Here is a 13,230-nt window from a genome sequence, read left to right as displayed (position 1 = left end):
TGAATGTCGTTTTTTCAGTGCTTTTTTATTTAAGATAATTAAAAATAAAATTACGATCTTTAGAAACCTCACAGAAAATATTTTTAAAAAAGTAATTGTTTTTTTAGTCTTTCATTTTCTTTGTGTTCATTCATTATAATAAAGTGTACAATTATGAAAAAGCGAATTAAACAAAAAGAGAAAAACTTTAAAAATCTATTTCAGGTAAAAACTGGATCATTATAATTAAGAAAACTATACAAAATACGTGAAAAAATTTTTAATTTCATACTCACTATTGAATTTTAATGAATTGAAAAGAATAACCATAATTTTGCATTTGCAAAGTGTATCCGAGAGTCACTTTTTATGAAAATTTGAAGTCTATAGAAGGTACGATCATGTTTCCTTGAAGCAACCAATCTCGACAGAACTGGAAGATTGAACCAAAGCTTATGACTTCGTTGTGGTGGAGTTGGCTCTACTGGATTTATTGCCGAAATTAGTTGAACAAAGGCTTGCAGCCTGCTTGAAGGAAAGTATTATTTAATTTTTTACTATATGGTCGAAAATCGCTAGCTTCTAATTTATCATTTATGAATGCTAAAGAATCAACATCCATTGTGATTTAAAATTTTGAACTGGCTTTAGGGCAGTATAGAGTTTAAGTACAATAAAAGGAATGGGGTACATCAGAGATATTATGGAGGTTTAAAATAAATGGGCCCACCTGGGAAATTTTGTATGGAGTCATGATGAAATTTCACCTGATTTTAAGAAGTTAGAGGACAACAAGGACCCACAGGTATGTAATTGAAAGAATAGTTTTAAAAGTTAATTTGATATAGGATCCAACATTGAAGATGCAATACTTTTTTAATCTTTTCAGATCATTTAACAAAATCCAAGCTATCACGCCACTGGATGGTATCTCACAGTGTCAAACTATTAATTTCTCTCTCCATTAGGAAAAATACTGAACATGGGTACGGCACTTATGCATATTTTTCAGAAACTTTTAGGAGAATGCGGGACGGGGCGGTAAAGCTTCAAAGGAGATCCGAGAGAGGCGCGCGAGAGTCGAGTGAATCACTAGGCATGTGCAACAGTTGCCTTTGTTTGCCACTCCAGCAACGAACTACGAGGTTGAAGTGAAAAAAACGAATAGCAAGTTTTCCTAATTTAAAATTTGCACAATTATGTATTTCTCATTTCGTACCATTTATTTAACAGTTATTAATTAACTTTTTAACAAATAAAGTATTTCTTAAATACTTTCAGTGTTATGAAACTTTTCGTAGCAGGAGTCGCTAGGTTCATCAATTTCACTCAACTTTTAGTTAAGAGGAGATCCACGAGAGCGCGCTTATCCGAGTCTGAGTTACCCCCGTCATTCACCCTGAGTGCCGTATTCATGATACTGAAATAAGCTTTCCACGAACTTGCGTATTAACCACAGATGTAAATGCCAAAAACCAATTAGGATTCACTATACTTTAGGATTGCATATACATCAACAAAAACTTGCATTACAAATACAGTTATAGTAGCTTAGCTAGTGATGGAGTTCATGGAATAATACATGTTACCCCAGATGATAATGTTAAAGAATTTTAAAAAAAAGTAGGAAACTTTGGGTGTTATGCAGAAAGACAAGGAGGAGAACATTGTTTTTTATTTTTGTAATTATAAAATGTATAAAATTCCTGACAATAAAACCAAGAATCCAACAAAAAAATTTGGACAACAACCATAAAATATTTTTATTGTAATTTGGAAAAGATCCTCTTTAAAAAAGAAAAAATCGGGCAAAAATAAGAAAGAAGAAAGTGAATTGAGAAGGTAACCAACCAAATCCCCTACCTCCTCTTTTTTATTTCTTTATTAATTTTTATTTTTATCAATTCAAAATTAAAAAAACATATATGAGTAACATTCTCCAACGTTTCGTTACTCATTTTTCTTTCCTCTTTTTTATTTTTGGGCAACATATTTTTTCCTTTACGGGATTTTTTTTAAACGTTCTTTTTATAAGTTACAATTTGAGCTTTTTATCGCAATTGTCTAAATGTGCTCCTTGGATTCTTGGTTTTATTTGAGGAATTCTAGACATTAACTTGATTATTGAACGTTAAAAAGCATTTTTAATTTGATTTTCATCTAATTTAAATTTCTTTAATTGTATTAATATCCTACTAATTTTAAGTAGAATAAAATAATGTTTTTAATTGAGACTTTTGAAAAAAAAAGTTTTCTTCAATTTAAAGTAATTCTCGAAATGCTTCGTTACAGATATAATATATTAATAGATCTTGTATAAATGTATCTTGTGTATTGATGGTTTTGTCGTATCTGGATATGTTATACATATTTACGTCACTGATATCTTGACGTCTATGAGATTAATTGCCTTCATTTCGTGGTATTACATACATTGAAGCTATTATTATTGTAAACGAAATATAGAATCTATTTTGAAATTGGGAATAAGTCGGATTGTTAATTTTAGACTGTTCAAAATCTAGGCTTTTCTGTCCCTTGCTTTTTTTTATTCGTAATTTGTGTTTATTTTGCATATAAAAATGTCATAAGGCTAAATTGTTCATATTTTTCACTACTTAGAATAGTCTTACATAGAATTTTCAAATTCTGAAAAGAAGAAGTCTTAAAATTTTGAAAATGCTCTTACTTTTTGTCGAAAATGACTTGCTAACGAACTTTTCCTTCAGTTTAGGCCTAAAAGACTAAAAATATACACACACGCAGCCAGACAGACAGATTCGCGAAAACTTATTTTTCGGGTTCCGAAGGCCTAAAAGCATGGACACTTGGCAAAAAATAGGGCGATTTGTCATAAATAGAATATTTTTAAACGACTACGCCGCAGTTGAATGCAAATCTTTTTTTACAGAAAATCGAATATTGTGTGTCATTTAACTTGACTTTTATAAGGTTCATTCAAGATTTGATATAAGTGATCTTCAAAATATTCGGTCAGTTATTTTCATTTTCATAACTTTTCACCAGATGTCATAGAAAGCATTTAAATTCAGGTTTAGCGACCACAAAAAAAATCCACAAACTTATTCCAGCAAAATTGAAGTAGCTAATTCGTCGAAGCAAAAAAGAGAAAAAAAATAACGAAGCTTGTGATGTATATTATAATCTAACGATATAAAAATAGGTAGATTGTATTCTCTTCTGTCACTGTATTTCACATTTATATTATATTATACGATACAATTCCGTTATTCTGGCTTCTTTTTAACTCATTTTTACTCCAAAGACTTTTTTATTCTACTTTTGCTATCGGTGTCTCTATTCTTCTTAGCTGAATTGTACAAGATGATCATTGGGCTCGTGTGGAAAAATTTCATGGCAGTCTTGAATCATGCTAATTCCAATACAGTTTCTCTCAAGTCTGTCTATTTACGCAATACTAGATGGGCGCTACACTGGCGCTGTCTGGTTTTTAACGTGTTTGATTCTAACGTTTCTACTTCTAGTCCCAGTCTTGGCGCTATACAGAAGTCCGTTACGAATTTGATTATTTCAGATTTTAGGTAGTTTTAGATAGAATCACGGTTTGAACATTAAAAAAGTTACATACAAAAATGAATTCAAAAAGTAATAATTTTGGAATGAAAGATTTATAAAATTACAACACATAATTGCATAAATGCTCAAGTAATAATTAAATAGCCACTTGTCGCCCGCAAGCATGCGGCAATTTTAATACAACGACAATATTTTCCTTCCTGCGCCCTCCTCAATCATCGTTAAAACGACCCATGTCTCATATTAAAGGCTAGCTATGTAACTCTATTTATTCACTAATAAAGAAATTTTGTAAAGCGAAGAAGCGACACGACGGACGCGCAAAACGAGAATTTCGCCCGAGACGCGGATTCGCCCAATCAGGGCATGACTCCTGCATCATGCACAACTTGAAGCACTCGTTTGAAAACCGGTCTACCGAGACCTCCCACCATTGAAATCCCCGCCTCGGCGGCACCAATGCTGACAGCTTCGCTCGAACCACTACAGTGGACAATCGCAAGCCGCCCACCACCACATCCAACCCAACTGGTGCGCTGGCCCAGTCGAGGATTAGCATAAATATAAGTGCTTCACCCCACATTGACGACATAATCAATAGCCGGACACACCAGGTAAAGAACCTCATCGTACGAACATTCTCCGCCATTCTACCGCACTATGACAGGATTGTGCATCTTCCGGTGTCGGAAACATCGTTCGAAAGCAGAAGGAATATGGTACGCCTCGGGCTGCTTAACCCATCCTGTCGCCTCAATTCTTTGTGCATCTTCAAGGATTGAAAATAAAAGCGATTTTCTCTACACCCTTATGCTCTTAACCGCTTCCCCTGTCTGACACTCAGGTATCCAATATTTTCAATTTTATTCTTTATGATAACATAGCAATTAGCCACGACGGCCTTATTAAACGTAGGAATGCCTCCTCATTTGTTGCTTTTATAAACTGATCCGTTGATTTAAGCACACGTTACTCACACGCACACTAACAGCATAGAAGACATCGCTTTTTACCGGAGATCTATTAGTTGCCGTAAGTGATCCTAGGTTGATGATCGAAGGCCATACTTCTATACAACAACACAACAAACATCACCTCTCATCGGGGACCTATCGGTTGCCATAAGGTGACCCTAGGTTGCCGGTCGAAGGGCATACTTCTACTCGACAAACGTCATACCTCACCGGTGACCCGCTGGCTACCACAAGGGTGACCTTTAGGGTGTCGGGGGGAAGTGCATGGACCCATTACGACACTCGGGACGTGGTTCTAATATAACTGTCATGCCTAGCCTACATGGCAGCATTTCAAAACGGCTTTTCTGATGATGTACGAAGACATCAATTATCAGTAGCGTCTTGAAGAACAAGTCGCCGCTCTTTATTAGGGTCGGGACGCAAGGACCGCTGATTTTCTAGCATGTTTGCAGGGTCCATTTCGAAAATTTTAGCGGCCGGTTACCATGAAAGAACAAATGGAGCGCGCCCATCGTAATCTAAAACCAGATTTTCAAAGGTCTATTCGCCGTTTAGAGTTTTCTGATTATAATCAGACAACGCTACTGGCAGTAGAAGTAGAACGCACGGCGAATTTAGATGAAGAAGAGCCTTCGCCGCCTAGCCCGGAAAATTCATTCTTCCCTAAATTAGCTTATGCCAAAGACACTAAACTTTTTCGCTCATGTGGTAGAAATGCTAGTGGCAGCACCTAGAAAGATGACAGCTCCTCCCTGGAGTCATTCGTGAGTGTATTGGTAAAGTTGGTAAATAAATTAGGCGCCAAGGCCTTGTCACATGGTGAGCCAGACTCGGGTATTATTGGTAAAACTGAAAATAATAATACTAGATCCAGTCCGAATGCCTATAGAGGCGAGAATCCGGTGGACACGAGTACGGCGCAGTCCTCAACTAAACCTGATCACAATAGAGAGATCGCACCTTCAGAGCGGGAATTCCAACCAAAGGCCGAACCACCTTGCTATAATTGTGGTGGCTCTGACCACTGTTGAAGAAATTGCCAAACAAAATGAGCCAAGTTTTGTAATAATTGCGGCAAACATGGCCAGATGAAGCGAACATGTGATTCAGCTCATTGTCAGGAAAACCATTGATGGAAAGCCGTCTCAGGGTCGACACCACTCCTGATATCCCAAAGCAGACCCTAATTTCTGCTATAAATGATATACCTGATTCAACTCCCTCAACCTCAATAATTCAACCTGAATTGACTCAGAAATTATGATCTGAACCTAAACCTGAATTTACTACAAAGGTACCTTCTAAAACTCAATTCGAATGTTCTCAAAAATTATCTTCAGAAACTCAGATTGAAGTGAACTTCAATCAATGAACCTCAACTCTTGAATCGGGGTGGGTGACCTCCCCGCCCTCAGTGGTAGAAAATGAATGGAAACCGATCGGCCCACTCATTTTTCAAAATCAATCTTTCGTTCTCAATCTGATCCATCTGTAAGTGCTGGACTGTTTAGACTCTTAGACATTCGCAGGACGACAGGGCCAATCAGTAAAAGTTCTGCCGAAACTAGATCTGATCATCTGTCAGGGATTGGTACCAATTCGAGACCCTACATCAGTATAGAAGAAGGGGGTACTAAAATCCATTCCTTAGTAGACACAGGTTCATCAAGAACGTATCTGGGATCAGTATGGGTACAGATACTTAGTGCGGGTGATTATAAGATCGATCATTCTAAGGCAGGCGCGGTCATGGTGGCTATTGGCACTATTGAGTCTGTCATTGGCGAGGCGTGTCTGCCGGCTACCTTCTGAGGAAACACGCATTTTATAAATTTTAAAATCATACCGGGGCTAACTGATACTTGTGTGCTAGGCATGGATTTTGCCGAAAAGTTCGGTTTTGTTCTCAATTTGCGTGACAAGCAGTTGTGATTGGCTGACGAACCAATAATAAAATTTACGTTTGAGCTTACGAATGAGAACGACCTTGATACTTGCAAAGGTATCGCCTTGCTGGATGGCGCGAAAAAGGTTTGGTTAGGCCAATTTTTGACGGGTATAATTAAACTAAAGTCCCATAACAAGTTGATAGAAGAGGCAAACCGATTGATTGAGCAAGAATTAATTGAGCCACCAAATAGTGAATGGTGCAGCCCGGTGGTAATAGTCCGTAAGCCAGATGGTAACTGCCGTCTGTGTATTGATTTTTGACGGGTTAATAAGGTGTCGAAGAAAGATGCGTATCCGATTCCGTTCATGGCGGAAATCCTGAACCACTTAAATTCGGCGCGAAACATCTCAACCTTAGATTTGAATGAGGCCTACTACCAAATCTCTCTGAGTGATAATAGTAAGCCTATTACGGCTTGTACTTTCCAAGGAAAAGGCTTGTACCAATTCAAACGCATGCCGCTTGGTCTCACCAAAGCTCCAGCAACCTTTCAACGGTTGGTGGACAAGGTCCTCATCCCGGGTGTGTGACCACACGTGTTTGCCTATTTAGACGAGGTGATCGTCGTGGCTGAAACCTTTGACAAGCATTTGTACTGGTTGGAGCGGACCATTACACGCTTGAATAAAGCAGGGCTAAGGCTCAGCCTAGACAAATGTAAGTTTTGCCAACTTGAATTTAGGCAGGTAAGACGATTCGTGCGGGCCACGTCGTGGTACCCGCAATTCCTCAAGGACTATGCTCGAATCTGCAAGCCACTCACTCGTTTAACCAAGGAAAATTATAATTCCTCTTGTGGGGACGAGCAGGAAGAAGCATTCCAGACTCTGAGAACGGCCTTGGTGTCATCGCCTGTATTGGCGTACCCCGACTCCACCCTGCCACCGAGAAAAAGTGCCTAGCTGCAGTATGAGCCATTAGAAAATTCCGGTATCTTCCCCAGGGGTACCATTTCTCCGTAGTGACTGACCACAGCAGTCTCTGATGGTTGTATAATCTCAAAAATCCAACAGGTAGATTAGCACACTGGGCCTTAGATCTCCTAGAATATAGTTTAGAAATTTTTCATTAAAAGGTATTGATGCACCAAATGCCGGATACCCTATCCCGTATGTTCGAAGATTGAGAAATCGAACATATTGCGGCCATGATGCCTGTCGAAGACGAATGGTACCCTAGACGGTGTGAGGCTGTGTTAAGATCACCTGAAAAGTACTATGGGCGGAAAGTGGTAAACGAAGAGCTGTGGAAATATAAGAAAAATCCATTATTAGAGGATATCATTGACGATTATGACGGTTGGAAACTGGTGGTTCCGAATTACCTCCAGTCAGACCTAGTGCATATAGTGCACTGTACACCTGAAGCTGGTCATTTAGGTAGGAACAAGACCTACCATCGAGCCGCGATTCGCGATTATTGGCCTGACTTGTTCAAGGACATCACGTCTTTCGTTATACTGTGCGAGACATGCCAACTCAATAAACCTGAGCAAGTTCAATCACATGGGCTGATGGCCCAGCGAATAGTCCAGGAGCCATGAACAGTCGTGGCAACCAAATTATGGGTCTTTTCCCTCGTAGTAAACAGGGATATAAATACCTATTAGTGTTCCAGGACTTATTCTCAAAATGGATAGAGTTAGCACCTTTGAAAAAGGCTAATACGAAAAGCATGAATACAGAGTTCTTAGAATTGATAATCACCAGGTGGGGAACGCACAGGGTGCTCCACCCAAACAGTGGCACCGAATTTAATAATAATGCGGTGAATAACCATCGTCTCCACAACCGGGGTCAGGCAGCAAGAGAATCCGAAGTTATCGGTGGGGACGCCATCGTTCCCACTGCCGTGCAACCGAAACTCAAACCTGCATGTTCGCTCGCGGACCTGGAATCGGATCGTCCACTCCCGGAGGGGGCGGTGGATTACGCGACCCTAGTCCAAGCCGAGTTAAACGCAAGATACCTGCCAGCGGAATCATGGGAGCAGCGCGAGCTCAGGCCCGAGCCACCAAGGGCAGTGGGTCTCTAAATGACCGAGCGGGCTCGCTAGCGACTTCAGACGAATCCCTAATTCCGCCGAAGGAGGCGTAAGCCCATAATATGGAGGGCAACTAAAGCAAGTAGAGGGCGAATAAAATTTGTGATCCCGTGTGGGGGGCGGGTTATCACCCCGCAAATAAAGCACCCCTTAAGTCTGTAATCCTCTGCATTTATTATTTTACATGATTAGAGAATAAATTAGTTGTAAAGTCCCATTAAAGTAAGGTAATCATTTAACACGTAAGCAAAGTATGATTGGGTAGTACCACCCACAACAAACGAGCTGTCAAAATTCGTCATAGTATGGGAAGTTTCGTCATGGACCAAGAAGAGGAGGTTTCCCATCACATGCACAGTGGATGTGATTCCCGCTCGTACAAGAGCGCTAGGAAACACAGGAGGCAGCGCACCCGAAAATAGCAGCGAATGAAAGACGACCAGGGTCAAACCGTGAATTGGTGGATCAACGGCGCGTCACCAGGCCGCGAAGGGACTAACTGGCGACTGTCCCGCTCCCTCGTACCTCTCTCTGTCCACTGATCTTTGATATCAATTTGTGACACAAGTGGCGCTCTGGTTTTTACTTTCTGTGATGAACCGAGACAAGCCAAGGATGTTGTTATCGCGGAATGAAATATCTGTCAAGCTACTACAAGATTCGTGAAATATTAATTTTTTATCCTGTAGCCAATGCGTACATTAAAGATCCCACTCACCAACATATCAGCGGCATCAAAACATTATATTTCTAAACAGAATTATATTGTAAAATTTACTTCTATATTTTTATTTTTATAGAGTGCCTTTTCATACTTTAAGAGAGGCTAACCCAGGGTGGCATAATCAGAGATCAGTCATTGTTATACATAATTTTTATGAATAAATTTATTTAATTTGCGATTTCGCAAATAAGACATTTGCCCCATGGAATAGTTAATTTTCCCATCACGGAAATTATATTGACACACAAAATTGCCATTCAACAATACTTGCCACCGTCACCATCAAAGATTAATAAAAAATGTACATTTTTAAGCAGACAAGATTTTACTTTTTTGCAGATTCTCCTTCTTCCATCCCAAGAATAATATTTTATTACCACAAAATTCTTATATGACAACATATAGTAATAATTATTATTGTTATCAACTCTTATGAGTTATAATAATGATCTTCTGCAAGAAGAAGAACATTATACGTTAAAGAAAACTAAGACTAAATTTGTTGTGGTTTCGGCCGATTGAAAAAAGCATTTCTGCTATTTCCAAACGATTCTCACACCTTGCAGAAATGAAAGAGATTTTCTGTATAACTAGCTTAACACAATTTTTTTCTAAATTTATAATTCTATATTGTTTTTTAGAAACCAAAACTCTTTCGAGAAAATATTTAACATGATTTGTTAAATAAAAGCGTCGATAAAAACCCGAAATAAAGATTACCTGGCCTTAAATTTACAACTTTATATGCAGTTGTGAACTGTTTTCATGATTTATGTTGACGTTTAGATGATAAATATTCCTGCCGTTCATACTGAAGTCATGTGCTTAAAACCACTGTACCTGTTTGGCAACAATCATTAATATAGTAATTACGAATAAACTATAATTTTATGAAATACTTTTACTTTTTAAAACAACCGAAGATTAAACCAACAGGTTACGAATTCATTGAGGATGGAGCTGGCTCTGCTGGATATGTTGAAGCAAATAAAATTACAGAAGTCAAGGAGACGAAAGTGAATATCACATCATTTTAAACTATTTAAAATTAAATTATTTTAATTTTAAACATATGGGTTTACATATATTTATCACGTATTGATGCTCAAAGCGGGACGAGAGGAACCAGTTGCTACCGAAATGTCTGAATTTTTTATTTAACCTGGAAAAACATCTATTGACTGGAATTATACAACCAAAGCAAAACAAGAATTATGCTTAATGCACAAAAGCTGCAGCTTATCTCGTGAAAAAGTATAAATTTACTTTTATACTAGATAGTACAGAATTGTTGACATCTAATAATTTATCAATCATAATTGTTATAGAATCAACAGAAACTGTGAATAAAATTTTTTTCCCATGGAACAAATGGTTCAAATAAAATAAATGGAATGGCTATACATCAAAGGTAATAAGAATAATTAGAACAATTGGGCGAAACTTGGAATATCTAGATTCTATAAAATGCAAATCATGTTACCATTGTTGCATAAATATTGATAAAATTAGCAACAATTTTTATGAACAAATAAAATTAATTCTAACATCTCAATTGATTTCAATGCTTTACTTGACTAATTACGATAGCTCGTTTAATTACGAAGATTTTGGAAAAAGAAATTAGGGAACTCGCATATCACCAAAAGTTGTGCGTGTTTTCGTGTTGACGTTCCGTGCTCCATGCCGCGCGACGTATAGCGATACATGAATTTCACTGCGCGCTGCAGCGTGTCTTGACCTGCAGCATCTTACACGTTTTGACGTGAATATTCGTCATTTTTGTGTTTCCATCAGCCTGTTATTTAGTTGCATTTAGTGCTTTGTCAATTCCAGTTTCACGCAGTAGTTAAGTAATAATAAAGACAGTTAAGCAATCTGAAATGCAGGACAATTGATAAGTCTATTTAAAATGCTTTGACCGAATTTTTGTTCTAATCCATTGAATAAAAAGGGGCATAAGTGCAAATATAAAAATATTATTGAAGTTGGTAAAAATCGTAACGCAAACAGTTGCAAACACTTCATTTATCTTAAAAAGTGAATCGATAATATTAATCCAATTATAATTTTTTATACATCTCTAATATTAAATTTTAAGGCATATATTTAATTTTCAAATAAAAATGTACACCCTAAAAGGTAAGTAATGTAATATACAAGATTAATATTATCGATTTACTTTTTAAGATAATTGAAGTAAATTAACTTTTATGTTGATTATTCATATTTTCAAATAAAAAATATAAGTGTTTTAAATAAAACTCATCTTTTTGGCTTGAAAATTTAACAGTTTGGTTGAAGTTTTATTTTATTTCTGGACTGATAAATATTTTTTGATTTACCATTTAAACTGTTTTCTTGAAAATTCGCCTTTTTGGTTCTAAAACGTCTCTCTTTAATTATAAATTTAATCTTTCTTGAGCAGGAATACAACTGTTCGCGTTCCGATTTTTACCAACTTCTATAATATTTTTATATATCCACTTATGCCCTTTTTATTTGAAGGATTACAACAAGCATTCGGTCAAGGAATTTTAAATAGACTTAACGATTGCCCTGCATTTCAGATTGCTTAACTGCCTTCATTATTAGTTGAATACTGCGTGAACCTAGACTCGACAAAGCACTAAATGCAACTTATTAACAGGCTTATAGAAAAACAAAAATGACGAATATTCACGTTCAAACGCGTAAGATGCTGCAGGATGCATTGAAATCAATGGAGAAGTTAAAATTAATTTTATTTGTTTATAAAAATTTTTGCTAATTTCCTCACTATTTATGCAACAATGGTACAATGATTTTCATTTTATACAATGAACATATTTAACGAAACATGCAGAAAATTATGGCGATAGTTTGTGCCGATCGGAAGAATAAAATTAATTACGAGAACAATGCTTAAAAGTTAGATAAAAATAAGGACCAATGAAATGAAAATTTTGCAAAAATGTTTTAGAGCCATTTTATTTATTTAAAACTCTAGTTTATCACGCATTCCCGAAGAAAATTCAGAAACCATAAAAAAAGTGTATAAGATTATACAAAATAAGAAATTAATACTTTTAAACATCAATTTTTACATTCTCATCAGGGAAGGTATTAGATTAGGGTAAAATGTGCCCCCCCCCCCCAGTTAATGTCAAATGTTAACGATTTGAGACTCCCTGAATCTGAAAAACCGGTTTTTATGAATATGTCTGTCTGAATGTATGACTGTGTGTATGTCTATCTGTCTATCTGTCACCTATGTGTCTGTCTGCACAACAACGTTTTAAAAAATTAATCTATTAGATTGGCCTTTAGTCTACTCGTTTAGAGTCCTAAACTAAAGGTCAATTTCGTTAGCCAGCCATTTTGGATAAAAATTCAAAAAATGGGCACGTTTAGAGTAATTTTGAGAACACTTTTTTCAAAATTCAAAAATTCTCTGTACCGTTATTTATAGTATTAAAAATGTCGAAATATTTATCCTCATGACATTCTTCATATAATCAAAAATTATCAGAGTTATGGCATATACAAAATTCTAAAAGAGAAACGAAAATGAACATTTTAAGCCAAATAACGCACGAAATGAAAAAAGCCAATAGATAAAAAATGTTGCCTTCCGAATGCTCTACAAAGTTATTATAACTTTTTTAATTTTCTTAAAAAATAAAAAATTCAAATTTTGACAGTATACAAAATAATAAATCCAAAAATTACATTTTTCGGCCAAACTATGCAAAATACTGTAAAAGAAAAGTAGACAAAAATTGTACATTCAAAAAAGGTATGCAAATTGGTTATCAACCACTTTTTGATAGGATGCGTAGTTTCGGCTTTCATTATGAAAAACATCATGAACAGTAAACAAAAATCTGCCCGCTGTGTGAGCACATTCTCACCACAACTTTTGTCTCTTTATTTATTTTTCGTCTCGTATGTGGGATTTCAAAACATTTAATTTTTCAATGCTTTTAATGCTATTTCTTGAAGATTAGAACCAAAAA

The sequence above is a fragment of the Belonocnema kinseyi genome, chromosome 4 (genome assembly GCF_010883055.1).
Source record: "Belonocnema kinseyi isolate 2016_QV_RU_SX_M_011 chromosome 4, B_treatae_v1, whole genome shotgun sequence".
NCBI classification, from domain to species: domain Eukaryota; kingdom Metazoa; phylum Arthropoda; class Insecta; order Hymenoptera; family Cynipidae; genus Belonocnema; species Belonocnema kinseyi.
Note: the sequence above shows the minus strand (reverse complement) of the source record.